At 49.0% G+C, this 15,516-nt stretch overlaps 9 non-coding genes across 9 annotated transcripts; all 9 read left to right on the top strand.

Annotated features, from left to right (window-relative positions):
- The first annotated feature begins 315 nt into the window (after nt 1–315).
- On the top strand, nt 316–387 carry trnad-guc (transfer RNA aspartic acid (anticodon GUC)). Its single transcript has one exon. It is a non-coding gene; the product is annotated as a tRNA-Asp (tRNA).
- A 1,316-nt stretch (nt 388–1,703) lies between these two features.
- Nucleotides 1,704–1,775, top strand: trnad-guc (transfer RNA aspartic acid (anticodon GUC)). The gene has a single exon. It is a non-coding gene; the product is annotated as a tRNA-Asp (tRNA).
- A 2,708-nt stretch (nt 1,776–4,483) lies between these two features.
- trnad-guc (transfer RNA aspartic acid (anticodon GUC)) lies at nt 4,484–4,555 on the top strand. Its single transcript has one exon. It is a non-coding gene; the product is annotated as a tRNA-Asp (tRNA).
- A 1,309-nt stretch (nt 4,556–5,864) lies between these two features.
- trnad-guc (transfer RNA aspartic acid (anticodon GUC)) lies at nt 5,865–5,936 on the top strand. Its single transcript has one exon. It is a non-coding gene; the product is annotated as a tRNA-Asp (tRNA).
- Nucleotides 5,937–7,245: 1,309 nt separating this feature from the next.
- trnad-guc (transfer RNA aspartic acid (anticodon GUC)) lies at nt 7,246–7,317 on the top strand. Its single transcript has one exon. It is a non-coding gene; the product is annotated as a tRNA-Asp (tRNA).
- Nucleotides 7,318–10,007: 2,690 nt separating this feature from the next.
- trnad-guc (transfer RNA aspartic acid (anticodon GUC)) lies at nt 10,008–10,079 on the top strand. The gene has a single exon. It is a non-coding gene; the product is annotated as a tRNA-Asp (tRNA).
- A 1,309-nt stretch (nt 10,080–11,388) lies between these two features.
- On the top strand, nt 11,389–11,460 carry trnad-guc (transfer RNA aspartic acid (anticodon GUC)). The gene has a single exon. It is a non-coding gene; the product is annotated as a tRNA-Asp (tRNA).
- A 1,309-nt stretch (nt 11,461–12,769) lies between these two features.
- trnad-guc (transfer RNA aspartic acid (anticodon GUC)) lies at nt 12,770–12,841 on the top strand. Its single transcript has one exon. It is a non-coding gene; the product is annotated as a tRNA-Asp (tRNA).
- Nucleotides 12,842–14,150: 1,309 nt separating this feature from the next.
- trnad-guc (transfer RNA aspartic acid (anticodon GUC)) lies at nt 14,151–14,222 on the top strand. The gene has a single exon. It is a non-coding gene; the product is annotated as a tRNA-Asp (tRNA).
- Nucleotides 14,223–15,516: the final 1,294 nt, after the last annotated feature.

Genomic DNA, 15,516 nt, shown 5'->3' with positions numbered 1-15,516 from the left:
CTTAGCCTTGTGGCTTCAGCACCAAAACACCACCTCAATACTGGCTCACCCGGAGCCACCCAAAGACCCGTCTCACCGTCCGACCCCGGGGACCCGCTCTTAAGCACCCCCTCCGACCGGACACCGGAGTGAAAGAGCCAGCCTGCGGAGCTGGAGGACCAGGGTCCTGGTACCCTAAACACCCAGACGCTACTGGTACCATGAACAGCACTCTGTCAGATACTCAGGCGCATTTTGCTTTTCACTCATGCTGTGGTTTCAGGACCTTCTGTTAGGACCTTCAGTCAGTTTCTTCAAAGAAAAACTAAAGAGCTGTCCTCGTTAGTATAGTGGACAGTATCTCTGCCTGTCACGCAGAAGACCGGGGTTCGATTCCCCGACGGGGAGACTTCTTGTTTCTTGTTTAGTACGATGATAACTACATGATTAATTCAAGTAAACAATGGTCATTAAGAAAATAGACTCTAGAAGTTGCTTCTCAATGCTGCAGCTGGATCAGAGGAAACTCCGATTGAGGTAGGATTATATACACACAGAAAATTTCATTGAAGAAGTTCTGAAGACTTAAAATATTTCTGTCAAGTAAAAAGAGCAATTATTTAGGACAGCATACAGCATCACTCGGATCTGAAAGTCAACCTGCAGCAGAAGTTGTCTGAGATATCCAAACAAGGTTTTAGAGGGACAGAGCAGATGTCGTGTCTACAGCGGTGGTGCTAAAACTCTGGTTCTTTGGTCGCTCTCCTCTTCTTCCTCACTGCTGATCTGTTCCAGTCCTTGTTCTGGAGCTAGTGATGGTTTTTGTGCTTTCACCTACACTTTAAAATGTCCAATTTTCAGGAAGAAAAGAAACTTATAAACTGCCTGACACAGGGTGATGGATGGTTTCTAAGCCCTGGAAGGTGCTGAAGAGGTGAAACAACCGTGAATGAGCGTCTTTGGGGTCCCAGAGACCCCGTTGGAGGTCCTCTAAAATTCTTGAGAACCGGGCCGAGGACCGGGACTTCCAGCCGACCGAGTCCGAGAAAGGCGCACCGTTGTCGGACACTTTTTCGTCGATCACCGGTCCTCGGCTGGAAGTTCCCACCCGAGCGATTTAGCGGTCTAAACTCGGGCCGAACAACGCCGTTCTACCCTCCAGAATATTCTAAACTCTCTCGTGGGGGTCGCGGACTCAAATTACGAACCGTGAGCGAGCGCCACGTGGCACCTTCAGAACAAAGATGGGAGTTTGGCGGACCGCGACCGGAGTAAATGACGAATTTCCGGATCCGAAAAGGTTCTTCCAGAAAGTGGTTTAGAGCCCGTTTCAGAGCATTTGGAACACAATGAAATAGGTTTGTAGTAAAGTATAAAAAAATGTTATTGGCGATATCGGCCTGGAGCCACTTAGCCTTGTGGCTTCAGCACCAAAACACCACCTCAATCCTGGCTCACCCGGAGCCACCCAAAGACCCGTCTCACCGTCCGACCCCGGGGACCCGCTCTTAAGCACCCCCTCCGACCGGACACCGGAGTGAAAGAGCCAGCCTGCGGAGCTGGAGGACCAGGGTCCTGGTACCCTAAACACCCAGACGCTACTGGTACCATGAACAGCACTCTGTCAGATACTCAGGCGCATTTTGCTTTTCACTCATGCTGTGGTTTCAGGACCTTCTGTTAGGACCTTCAGTCAGCTTCTTCAAAGAAAAACGAAAGAGCTGTCCTCGTTAGTATAGTGGACAGTATCTCTGCCTGTCACGCAGAAGACCGGGGTTCGATTCCCCGACGGGGAGACTTCTTGTTTAGTACGATGATAACTACATGATTAATTCAAGTAAACAATGGTCATTAAGAAAATAGACTCTAGAAGTTGCTTCTCAATGCTGCAGCTGGATCAGAGGAAACTCCGATTGAGGTAGGATTATATACACACAGAAAATTTCATTGAAGAAGTTCTTAAAATATTTCTTAAAATATTTCTGTCAAGTAAAAAGAGCAATTATTTAGGACAGCATACAGCATCACTCGGATCTGAAAGTCAACCTGCAGCAGAAGTTGTCTGAGATATCCAAACAAGGTTTTAGAGGGACAGAGCAGATGTCGTGTCTACAGCGGTGGTGCTAAAACTCTGGTTCTTTGGTCGCTCTCCTCTTCTTCCTCACTGCTGATCTGTTCCAGTCCTTGTTCTGGAGCCAGTGATGGTTTTTGTGCTTTCACCTACACTTTAAAATGTCCAATTTTCAGGAAGAAAAGAAACTTATAAACTGCCTGACACAGGGTGATGGATGGTTTCTAAGCCCTGGAAGGTGCTTAAGAGGTGAAACAACCGTGAATGAGCGTCTTTGGGGTCCCAGAGGAGGACCTCCAACCTTCTGTTGGAGGTCCTCTAAAATTCTTGAGAACCGGGCCGAGGACCGGGACTTCCAGCCGACCGAGTCCGAGAAAGGCGCACCGTTGTCGGACACTTTTTCGTCGATCACCGGTCCTCGGCTGGAAGTCCCCACCCGAGCGATTTAGCGGTCTAAACTCGGGCCGAACAACGCCGTTCTACCCTCCAGAATATTCTAAACTCTCTCGTGGGGGTCGCGGACTCAAATTACGAACCGTGAGCGAGCGCCACGTGGCACCTTCAGAACAAAGATGGGAGTTTGGCGGACCGCGACCGGAGTAAATGACTAATTTCCGGATCCGAAAAGGTTCTTCCAGAAAGTGGTTAAGAGCCCGTTTCAGAGCATTTGGAACACAATGAAATAGGTTTGTAGTAAAGTATAAAAAAATGTTATTGGCGATATCGGCCTGGAGCCACTTAGCCTTGTGGCTTCAGCACCAAAACACCACCTCAATACTGGCTCACCCGGAGCCACCCAAAGACCCGTCTCACCGTCCGACCCCGGGGACCCGCTCTTAAGCACCCCCTCCGACCGGACACCGGAGTGAAAGAGCCAGCCTGCGGAGCTGGAGGACCAGGGTCCTGGTACCCTAAACACCCAGACGCTACTGGTACCATGAACAGCACTCTGTCAGATACTCAGGCGCATTTTGCTTTTCACTCATGCTGTGGTTTCAGGACCTTCTGTTAGGACCTTCAGTCAGTTTCTTCAAAGAAAAACTAAAGAGCTGTCCTTGTTAGTATAGTGGACAGTATCTCTGCCTGTCACGCAGAAGACCGGGGTTCGATTCCCCGACGGGGAGACTTCTTGTTTAGTACGATGATAACTACATGATTAATTCAAGTAAACAATGGTCATTAAGAAAATAGACTCTAGAAGTTGCTTCTCAATGCTGCAGCTGGATCAGAGGAAACTCCGATTGAGGTAGGATTATATACACACAGAAAATTTCATTGAAGAAGTTCTGAAGACTTAAAATATTTCTGTCAAGTAAAAAGAGCAATTATTTAGGACAGCATACAGCATCACTCGGATCTGAAAGTCAACCTGCAGCAGAAGTTGTCTGAGATATCCAAACAAGGTTTTAGAGGGACAGAGCAGATGTCGTGTCTACAGCGGTGGTGCTAAAACTCTGGTTCTTTGGTCGCTCTCCTCTTCTTCCTCACTGCTGATCTGTTCCAGTCCTTGTTCTGGAGCTAGTGATGGTTTTTGTGCTTTCACCTACACTTTAAAATGTCCAATTTTCAGGAAGAAAAGAAACTTATAAACTGCCTGACACAGGGTGATGGATGGTTTCTAAGCCCTGGAAGGTGCTGAAGAGGTGAAACAACCGTGAATGAGCGTCTTTGGGGTCCCAGAGACCCCGTTGGAGGTCCTCTAAAATTCTTGAGAACCGGGCCGAGGACCGGGACTTCCAGCCGACCGAGTCCGAGAAAGGCGCACCGTTGTCGGACACTTTTTCGTCGATCACCGGTCCTCGGCTGGAAGTTCCCACCCGAGCGATTTAGCGGTCTAAACTCGGGCCGAACAACGCCGTTCTACCCTCCAGAATATTCTAAACTCTCTCGTGGGGGTCGCGGACTCAAATTACGAACCGTGAGCGAGCGCCACGTGGCACCTTCAGAACAAAGATGGGAGTTTGGCGGACCGCGACCGGAGTAAATGACGAATTTCCGGATCCGAAAAGGTTCTTCCAGAAAGTGGTTTAGAGCCCGTTTCAGAGCATTTGGAACACAATGAAATAGGTTTGTAGTAAAGTATAAAAAAATGTTATTGGCGATATCGGCCTGGAGCCACTTAGCCTTGTGGCTTCAGCACCAAAACACCACCTCAATCCTGGCTCACCCGGAGCCACCCAAAGACCCGTCTCACCGTCCGACCCCGGGGACCCGCTCTTAAGCACCCCCTCCGACCGGACACCGGAGTGAAAGAGCCAGCCTGCGGAGCTGGAGGACCAGGGTCCTGGTACCCTAAACACCCAGACGCTACTGGTACCATGAACAGCACTCTGTCAGATACTCAGGCGCATTTTGCTTTTCACTCATGCTGTGGTTTCAGGACCTTCTGTTAGGACCTTCAGTCAGCTTCTTCAAAGAAAAACGAAAGAGCTGTCCTCGTTAGTATAGTGGACAGTATCTCTGCCTGTCACGCAGAAGACCGGGGTTCGATTCCCCGACGGGGAGACTTCTTGTTTAGTACGATGATAACTACATGATTAATTCAAGTAAACAATGGTCATTAAGAAAATAGACTCTAGAAGTTGCTTCTCAATGCTGCAGCTGGATCAGAGGAAACTCCGATTGAGGTAGGATTATATACACACAGAAAATTTCATTGAAGAAGTTCTGAAGACTTAAAATATTTCTGTCAAGTAAAAAGAGCAATTATTTAAGACAGCATACAGCATCACTCGGATCTGAAAGTCAACCTGCAGCAGAAGTTGTCTGAGATATCCAAACAAGGTTTTAGAGGGACAGAGCAGATGTCGTGTCTACAGCGGTGGTGCTAAAACTCTGGTTCTTTGGTCGCTCTCCTCTTCTTCCTCACTGCTGATCTGTTCCAGTCCTTGTTCTGGAGCTAGTGATGGTTTTTGTGCTTTCACCTACACTTTAAAATGTCCAATTTTCAGGAAGAAAAGAAACTTATAAACTGCCTGACACAGGGTGATGGATGGTTTCTAAGCCCTGGAAGGTGCTGAAGAGGTGAAACAACCGTGAATGAGCGTCTTTGGGGTCCCAGAGACCCCGTTGGAGGTCCTCTAAAATTCTTGAGAACCGGGCCGAGGACCGGGACTTCCAGCCGACCGAGTCCGAGAAAGGCGCACCGTTGTCGGACACTTTTTCGTCGATCACCGGTCCTCGGCTGGAAGTTCCCACCCGAGCGATTTAGCGGTCTAAACTCGGGCCGAACAACGCCGTTCTACCCTCCAGAATATTCTAAACTCTCTCGTGGGGGTCGCGGACTCAAATTACGAACCGTGAGCGAGCGCCACGTGGCACCTTCAGAACAAAGATGGGAGTTTGGCGGACCGCGACCGGAGTAAATGACGAATTTCCGGATCCGAAAAGGTTCTTCCAGAAAGTGGTTTAGAGCCCGTTTCAGAGCATTTGGAACACAATGAAATAGGTTTGTAGTAAAGTATAAAAAAATGTTATTGGCGATATCGGCCTGGAGCCACTTAGCCTTGTGGCTTCAGCATCAAAACACCACCTCAATCCTGGCTCACCCGGAGCCACCCAAAGACCCGTCTCACCGTCCGACCCCGGGGACCCGCTCTTAAGCACCCCCTCCGACCGGACACCGGAGTGAAAGAGCCAGCCTGCGGAGCTGGAGGACCAGGGTCCTGGTACCCTAAACACCCAGACGCTACTGGTACCATGAACAGCACTCTGTCAGATACTCAGGCGCATTTTGCTTTTCACTCATGCTGTGGTTTCAGGACCTTCTGTTAGGACCTTCAGTCAGCTTCTTCAAAGAAAAACGAAAGAGCTGTCCTCGTTAGTATAGTGGACAGTATCTCTGCCTGTCACGCAGAAGACCGGGGTTCGATTCCCCGACGGGGAGACTTCTTGTTTAGTACGATGATAACTACATGATTAATTCAAGTAAACAATGGTCATTAAGAAAATAGACTCTAGAAGTTGCTTCTCAATGCTGCAGCTGGATCAGAGGAAACTCCGATTGAGGTAGGATTATATACACACAGAAAATTTCATTGAAGAAGTTCTGAAGACTTAAAATATTTCTGTCAAGTAAAAAGAGCAATTATTTAAGACAGCATACAGCATCACTCGGATCTGAAAGTCAACCTGCAGCAGAAGTTGTCTGAGATATCCAAACAAGGTTTTAGAGGGACAGAGCAGATGTCGTGTCTACAGCGGTGGTGCTAAAACTCTGGTTCTTTGGTCGCTCTCCTCTTCTTCCTCACTGCTGATCTGTTCCAGTCCTTGTTCTGGAGCTAGTGATGGTTTTTGTGCTTTCACCTACACTTTAAAATGTCCAATTTTCAGGAAGAAAAGAAACTTATAAACTGCCTGACACAGGGTGATGGATGGTTTCTAAGCCCTGGAAGGGGCTGAAGAGGTGAAACAACCGTGAATGAGCGTCTTTGGGGTCCCAGAGACCCCGTTGGAGGTCCTCTAAAATTCTTGAGAACCGGGCCGAGGACCGGGACTTCCAGCCGACCGAGTCCGAGAAAGGCGCACCGTTGTCGGACACCTTTTCGTCGATCACCGGTCCTCGACTGGAAGTCCCCACCCGAGCGATTTAGCGGTCTAAACTCGGGCCGAACAACGCCGTTCTACCCTCCAGAATATTCTAAACTCTCTCGTGGGGGTCGCGGACTCAAATTACGAACCGTGAGCGAGCGCCACGTGGCACCTTCAGAACAAAGATGGGAGTTTGGCGGACCGCGACCGGAGTAAATGACTAGTTTCCGGATCCGAAAAGGTTCTTCCAGAAAGTGGTTTAGAGCCCGTTTCAGAGCATTTGGAACACAATGAAATAGGTTTGTAGTAAAGTATAAAAAAATGTTATTGGCGATATCGGCCTGGAGCCACTTAGCCTTGTGGCTTCAGCACCAAAACACCACCTCAATCCTGGCTCACCCGGAGCCACCCAAAGACCCGTCTCACCGTCCGACCCCGGGGACCCGCTCTTAAGCACCCCCTCCGACCGGACACCGGAGTGAAAGAGCCAGCCTGCGGAGCTGGAGGACCAGGGTCCTGGTACCCTAAACACCCAGACGCTACTGGTACCATGAACAGCACTCTGTCAGATACTCAGGCGCATTTTGCTTTTCACTCATGCTGTGGTTTCAGGACCTTCTGTTAGGACCTTCAGTCAGCTTCTTCAAAGAAAAACGAAAGAGCTGTCCTCGTTAGTATAGTGGACAGTATCTCTGCCTGTCACGCAGAAGACCGGGGTTCGATTCCCCGACGGGGAGACTTCTTGTTTAGTACGATGATAACTACATGATTAATTCAAGTAAACAATGGTCATTAAGAAAATAGACTCTAGAAGTTGCTTCTCAATGCTGCAGCTGGATCAGAGGAAACTCCGATTGAGGTAGGATTATATACACACAGAAAATTTCATTGAAGAAGTTCTGAAGACTTAAAATATTTCTGTCAAGTAAAAAGAGCAATTATTTAAGACAGCATACAGCATCACTCGGATCTGAAAGTCAACCTGCAGCAGAAGTTGTCTGAGATATCCAAACAAGGTTTTAGAGGGACAGAGCAGATGTCGTGTCTACAGCGGTGGTGCTAAAACTCTGGTTCTTTGGTCGCTCTCCTCTTCTTCCTCACTGCTGATCTGTTCCAGTCCTTGTTCTGGAGCTAGTGATGGTTTTTGTGCTTTCACCTACACTTTAAAATGTCCAATTTTCAGGAAGAAAAGAAACTTATAAACTGCCTGACACAGGGTGATGGATGGTTTCTAAGCCCTGGAAGGGGCTGAAGAGGTGAAACAACCGTGAATGAGCGTCTTTGGGGTCCCAGAGACCCCGTTGGAGGTCCTCTAAAATTCTTGAGAACCGGGCCGAGGACCGGGACTTCCAGCCGACCGAGTCCGAGAAAGGCGCACCGTTGTCGGACACTTTTTCGTCGATCACCGGTCCTCGGCTGGAAGTCCCCACCCGAGCGATTTAGCGGTCTAAACTCGGGCCGAACAACGCCGTTCTACCCTCCAGAATATTCTAAACTCTCTCGTGGGGGTCGCGGACTTAAATTACGAACCGTGAGCGAGCGCCACGTGGCACCTTCAGAACAAAGATGGGAGTTTGGCGGACCGCGACCGGAGTAAATGACTAATTTCCGGATCCGAAAAGGTTCTTCCAGAAAGTGGTTTAGAGCCCGTTTCATAGCATTTGGAACACAATGAAATAGGTTTGTAGTAAAGTATAAAAAAATGTTATTGGCGATATCGGCCTGGAGCCACTTAGCCTTGTGGCTTCAGCACCAAAACACCACCTCAATCCTGGCTCACCCGGAGCCACCCAAAGACCCGTCTCACCGTCCGACCCCGGGGACCCGCTCTTAAGCACCCCCTCCGACCGGACACCGGAGTGAAAGAGCCAGCCTGCGGAGCTGGAGGACCAGGGTCCTGGTACCCTAAACACCCAGACGCTACTGGTACCATGAACAGCACTCTGTCAGATACTCAGGCGCATTTTGCTTTTCACTCATGCTGTGGTTTCAGGACCTTCTGTTAGGACCTTCAGTCAGCTTCTTCAAAGAAAAACGAAAGAGCTGTCCTCGTTAGTATAGTGGACAGTATCTCTGCCTGTCACGCAGAAGACCGGGGTTCGATTCCCCGACGGGCAGACTTCTTGTTTAGTACGATGATAACTACATGATTAATTCAAGTAAACAATGGTCATTAAGAAAATAGACTCTAGAAGTTGCTTCTCAATGCTGCAGCTGGATCAGAGGAAACTCCGATTGAGGTAGGATTATATACACACAGAAAATTTCATTGAAGAAGTTCTGAAGACTTAAAATATTTCTGTCAAGTAAAAAGAGCAATTATTTAGGACAGCATACAGCATCACTCGGATCTGAAAGTCAACCTGCAGCAGAAGTTGTCTGACATATCCAAACAAGGTTTTAGAGGGACAGAGCAGATGTCGTGTCTACAGCGGTGGTGCTAAAACTCTGGTTCTTTGGTCGCTCTCCTCTTCTTCCTCACTGCTGATCTGTTCCAGTCCTTGTTCTGGAGCTAGTGATGGTTTTTGTGCTTTCACCTACACTTTAAAATGTCCAATTTTCAGGAAGAAAAGAAACTTATAAACTGCCTGACACAGGGTGATGGATGGTTTCTAAGCCCTGGAAGGGGCTGAAGAGGTGAAACAACCGTGAATGAGCGTCTTTGGGGTCCCAGAGACCCCGTTGGAGGTCCTCTAAAATTCTTGAGAACCGGGCCGAGGACCGGGACTTCCAGCCGACCGAGTCCGAGAAAGGCGCACCGTTGTCGGACACTTTTTCGTCGATCACCGGTCCTCGGCTGGAAGTCCCCACCCGAGCGATTTAGCGGTCTAAACTCGGGCCGAACAACGCCGTTCTACCCTCCAGAATATTCTAAACTCTCTCGTGGGGGTCGCGGACTCAAATTACGAACCGTGAGCGAGCGCCACGTGGCACCTTCAGAACAAAGATGGGAGTTTGGCGGACCGCGACCGGAGTAAATGACTAATTTCCGGATCCGAAAAGGTTCTTCCAGAAAGTGGTTTAGAGCCCGTTTCAGAGCATTTGGAACACAATGAAATAGGTTTGTAGTAAAGTATAAAAAAATGTTATTGGCGATATCGGCCTGGAGCCACTTAGCCTTGTGGCTTCAGCACCAAAACACCACCTCAATCCTGGCTCACCCGGAGCCACCCAAAGACCCGTCTCACCGTCCGACCCCGGGGACCCGCTCTTAAGCACCCCCTCCGACCGGACACCGGAGTGAAAGAGCCAGCCTGCGGAGCTGGAGGACCAGGGTCCTGGTACCCTAAACACCCAGACGCTACTGGTACCATGAACAGCACTCTGTCAGATACTCAGGCGCATTTTGCTTTTCACTCAAGCTGTGGTTTCAGGACCTTCTGTTAGGACCTTCAGTCAGCTTCTTCAAAGAAAAACGAAAGAGCTGTCCTCGTTAGTATAGTGGACAGTATCTCTGCCTGTCACGCAGAAGACCGGGGTTCGATTCCCCGACGGGGAGACTTCTTGTTTAGTACGATGATAACTACATGATTAATTCAAGTAAACAATGGTCATTAAGAAAATAGACTCTAGAAGTTGCTTCTCAATGCTGCAGCTGGATCAGAGGAAACTCCGATTGAGGTAGGATTATATACACACAGAAAATTTCATTGAAGAAGTTCTGAAGACTTAAAATATTTCTGTCAAGTAAAAAGAGCAATTATTTAGGACAGCATACAGCAACACTCGGATCTGAAAGTCAACCTGCAGCAGAAGTTGTCTGACATATCCAAACAAGGTTTTAGAGGGACAGAGCAGATGTCGTGTCTACAGCGGTGGTGCTAAAACTCTGGTTCTTTGGTCGCTCTCCTCTTCTTCCTCACTGCTGATCTGTTCCAGTCCTTGTTCTGGAGCTAGTGATGGTTTTTGTGCTTTCACCTACACTTTAAAATGTCCAATTTTCAGGAAGAAAAGAAACTTATAAACTGCCTGACACAGGGTGATGGATGGTTTCTAAGCCCTGGAAGGGGCTGAAGAGGTGAAACAACCGTGAATGAGCGTCTTTGGGGTCCCAGAGACCCCGTTGGAGGTCCTCTAAAATTCTTGAGAACCGGGCCGAGGACCGGGACTTCCAGCCGACCGAGTCCGAGAAAGGCGCACCGTTGTCGGACACTTTTTCGTCGATCACCGGTCCTCGGCTGGAAGTCCCCACCCGAGCGATTTAGCGGTCTAAACTCGGGCCGAACAACGCCGTTCTACCCTCCAGAATATTCTAAACTCTCTCGTGGGGGTCGCGGACTCAAATTACGAACCGTGAGCGAGCGCCACGTGGCACCTTCAGAACAAAGATGGGAGTTTGGCGGACCGCGACCGGAGTAAATGACTAATTTCCGGATCCGAAAAGGTTCTTCCAGAAAGTGGTTTAGAGCCCGTTTCAGAGCATTTGGAACACAATGAAATAGGTTTGTAGTAAAGTATAAAAAAATGTTATTGGCGATATCGGCCTGGAGCCACTTAGCCTTGTGGCTTCAGCACCAAAACACCACCTCAATCCTGGCTCACCCGGAGCCACCCAAAGACCCGTCTCACCGTCCGACCCCGGGGACCCGCTCTTAAGCACCCCCTCCGACCGGACACCGGAGTGAAAGAGCCAGCCTGCGGAGCTGGAGGACCAGGGTCCTGGTACCCTAAACACCCAGACGCTACTGGTACCATGAACAGCACTCTGTCAGATACTCAGGCGCATTTTGCTTTTCACTCATGCTGTGGTTTCAGGACCTTCTGTTAGGACCTTCAGTCAGCTTCTTCAAAGAAAAACGAAAGAGCTGTCCTCGTTAGTATAGTGGACAGTATCTCTGCCTGTCACGCAGAAGACCGGGGTTCGATTCCCCGACGGGGAGACTTCTTGTTTAGTACGATGATAACTACATGATTAATTCAAGTAAACAATGGTCATTAAGAAAATAGACTCTAGAAGTTGCTTCTCAATGCTGCAGCTGGATCAGAGGAAACTCCGATTGAGGTAGGATTATATACACACAGAAAATTTCATTGAAGAAGTTCTGAAGACTTAAAATATTTCTGTCAAATAAAAAGAGCAATTATTTAAGACAGCATACAGCATCACTCGGATCTGAAAGTCAACCTGCAGCAGAAGTTGTCTGAGATATCCAAACAAGGTTTTAGAGGGACAGAGCAGATGTCGTGTCTACAGCGGTGGTGCTAAAACTCTGGTTCTTTGGTCGCTCTCCTCTTCTTCCTCACTGCTGATCTGTTCCAGTCCTTGTTCTGGAGCTAGTGATGGTTTTTGTGCTTTCACCTACACTTTAAAATGTCCAATTTTCAGGAAGAAAAGAAACTTATAAACTGCCTGACACAGGGTGATGGATGGTTTCTAAGCCCTGGAAGGGGCTGAAGAGGTGAAACAACCGTGAATGAGCGTCTTTGGGGTCCCAGAGACCCCGTTGGAGGTCCTCTAAAATTCTTGAGAACCGGGCCGAGGACCGGGACTTCCAGCCGACCGAGTCCGAGAAAGGCGCACCGTTGTCGGACACTTTTTCGTCGATCACCGGTCCTCGGCTGGAAGTCCCCACCCGAGCGATTTAGCGGTCTAAACTCGGGCCGAACAACGCCGTTCTACCCTCCAGAATATTCTAAACTCTCTCGTGGGGGTCGCGGACTCAAATTACGAACCGTGAGCGAGCGCCACGTGGCACCTTCAGAACAAAGATGGGAGTTTGGCGGACCGCGACCGGAGTAAATGACTAATTTCCGGATCCGAAAAGGTTCTTCCAGAAAGTGGTTTAGAGCCCGTTTCATAGCATTTGGAACACAATGAAATAGGTTTGTAGTAAAGTATAAAAAAATGTTATTGGCGATATCGGCCTGGAGCCACTTAGCCTTGTGGCTTCAGCACCAAAACACCACCTCAATCCTGGCTCACCCGGAGCCACCCAAAGACCCGTCTCACCGTCCGACCCCGGGGACCCGCTCTTAAGCACCCCCTCCGACCGGACACCGGAGTGAAAGAGCCAGCCTGCGGAGCTGGAGGACCAGGGTCCTGGTACCCTAAACACCCAGACGCTACTGGTACCATGAACAGCACTCTGTCAGATACTCAGGCGCATTTTGCTTTTCACTCATGCTGTGGTTTCAGGACCTTCTGTTAGGACCTTCAGTCAGCTTCTTCAAAGAAAAACGAAAGAGCTGTCCTCGTTAGTATAGTGGACAGTATCTCTGCCTGTCACGCAGAAGACCGGGGTTCGATTCCCCGACGGGGAGACTTCTTGTTTAGTACGATGATAACTACATGATTAATTCAAGTAAACAATGGTCATTAAGAAAATAGACTCTAGAAGTTGCTTCTCAATGCTGCAGCTGGATCAGAGGAAACTCCGATTGAGGTAGGATTATATACACACAGAAAATTTCATTGAAGAAGTTCTGAAGACTTAAAATATTTCTGTCAAGTAAAAAGAGCAATTATTTAAGACAGCATACAGCATCACTCGGATCTGAAAGTCAACCTGCAGCAGAAGTTGTCTGGGATATCCAAACAAGGTTTTAGAGGGACAGAGCAGATGTCGTGTCTACAGCGGTGGTGCTAAAACTCTGGTTCTTTGGTCGCTCTCCTCTTCTTCCTCACTGCTGATCTGTTCCAGTCCTTGTTCTGGAGCTAGTGATGGTTTTTGTGCTTTCACCTACACTTTAAAATGTCCAATTTTCAGGAAGAAAAGAAACTTATAAACTGCCTGACACAGGGTGATGGATGGTTTCTAAGCCCTGGAAGGGGCTGAAGAGGTGAAACAACCGTGAATGAGCGTCTTTGGGGTCCCAGAGACCCCGTTGGAGGTCCTCTAAAATTCTTGAGAACCGGGCCGAGGACCGGGACTTCCAGCCGACCGAGTCCGAGAAAGGCGCACCGTTGTCGGACACTTTTTCGTCGATCACCGGTCCTCGGCTGGAAGTCCCCACCCGAGCGATTTAGCGGTCTAAACTCGGGCCGAACAACGCCGTTCTACCCTCCAGAATATTCTAAACTCTCTCGTGGGGGTCGCGGACTCAAATTACGAACCGTGAGCGAGCGCCACGTGGCACCTTCAGAACAAAGATGGGAGTTTGGCGGACCGCGACCGGAGTAAATGACTAATTTCCGGATCCGAAAAGGTTCTTCCAGAAAGTGGTTTAGAGCCCGTTTCAGAGCATTTGGAACACAAGGAAATAGGTTTGTAGTAAAGTATAAAAAAATGTTATTGGCGATATCGGCCTGGAGCCACTTAGCCTTGTGGCTTCAGCACCAAAACACCACCTCAATCCTGGCTCACCCGGAGCCACCCAAAGACCCGTCTCACCGTCCGACCCCGGGGACCCGCTCTTAAGCACCCCCTCCGACCGGACACCGGAGTGAAAGAGCCAGCCTGCGGAGCTGGAGGACCAGGGTCCTGGTACCCTAAACACCCAGACGCTACTGGTACCATGAACAGCACTCTGTCAGATACTCAGGCGCATTTTGCTTTTCACTCATGCTGTGGTTTCAGGACCTTCTGTTAGGACCTTCAGTCAGCTTCTTCAAAGAAAAACGAAAGAGCTGTCCTCGTTAGTATAGTGGACAGTATCTCTGCCTGTCACGCAGAAGACCGGGGTTCGATTCCCCGACGGGGAGACTTCTTGTTTAGTACGATGATAACTACATGATTAATTCAAGTAAACAATGGTCATTAAGAAAATAGACTCTAGAAGTTGCTTCTCAATGCTGCAGCTGGATCAGAGGAAACTCCGATTGAGGTAGGATTATATACACACAGAAAATTTCATTGAAGAAGTTCTGAAGACTTAAAATATTTCTGTCAAGTAAAAAGAGCAATTATTTAAGACAGCATACAGCATCACTCGGATCTGAAAGTCAACCTGCAGCAGAAGTTGTCTGAGATATCCAAACAAGGTTTTAGAGGGACAGAGCAGATGTCGTGTCTACAGCGGTGGTGCTAAAACTCTGGTTCTTTGGTCGCTCTCCTCTTCTTCCTCACTGCTGATCTGTTCCAGTCCTTGTTCTGGAGCTAGTGATGGTTTTTGTGCTTTCACCTACACTTTAAAATGTCCAATTTTCAGGAAGAAAAGAAACTTATAAACTGCCTGACACAGGGTGATGGATGGTTTCTAAGCCCTGGAAGGGGCTGAAGAGGTGAAACAACCGTGAATGAGCGTCTTTGGGGTCCCAGAGACCCCGTTGGAGGTCCTCTAAAATTCTTGAGAACCGGGCCGAGGACCGGGACTTCCAGCCGACCGAGTCCGAGAAAGGCGCACCGTTGTCGGACACTTTTTCGTCGATCACCGGTCCTCGGCTGGAAGTCCCCACCCGAGCGATTTAGCGGTCTAAACTCGGGCCGAACAACGCCGTTCTACCCTCCAGAATATTCTAAACTCTCTCGTGGGGGTCGCGGACTCAAATTACGAACCGTGAGCGAGCGCCACGTGGCACCTTCAGAACAAAGATGGGAGTTTGGCGGACCGCGACCGGAGTAAATGACTAATTTCCGGATCCGAAAAGGTTCTTCCAGAAAGTGGTTTAGAGCCCGTTTCAGAGCATTTGGAACACAAGGAAATAGGTTTGTAGTAAAGTATAAAAAAATGTTATTGGCGATATCGGCCTGGAGCCACTTAGCCTTGTGGCTTCAGCACCAAAACACCACCTCAATCCTGGCTCACCCGGAGCCACCCAAAGACCCGTCTCACCGTCCGACCCCGGGGACCCGCTCTTAAGCACCCCCTCCGACCGGACACCGGAGTGAAAGAGCCAGCCTGCGGAGCTGGAGGACCAGGGTCCTGGTACCCTAAACACCCAGACGCTACTGGTACCATGAACAGCACTCTGTCAGATACTCAGGCGCATTTTGCTTTTCACTCATGCTGTGGTTTCAGGACCTTCTGTTAGGACCTTCAGTCAGCTTCTTCAAAGA

Source organism: Cololabis saira, chromosome 13 (assembly GCF_033807715.1).
Source record: "Cololabis saira isolate AMF1-May2022 chromosome 13, fColSai1.1, whole genome shotgun sequence".
NCBI lineage: Eukaryota > Metazoa > Chordata > Actinopteri > Beloniformes > Belonidae > Cololabis > Cololabis saira.
Note: the sequence above shows the minus strand (reverse complement) of the source record. Positions and strands in the feature narration are given on the sequence as shown.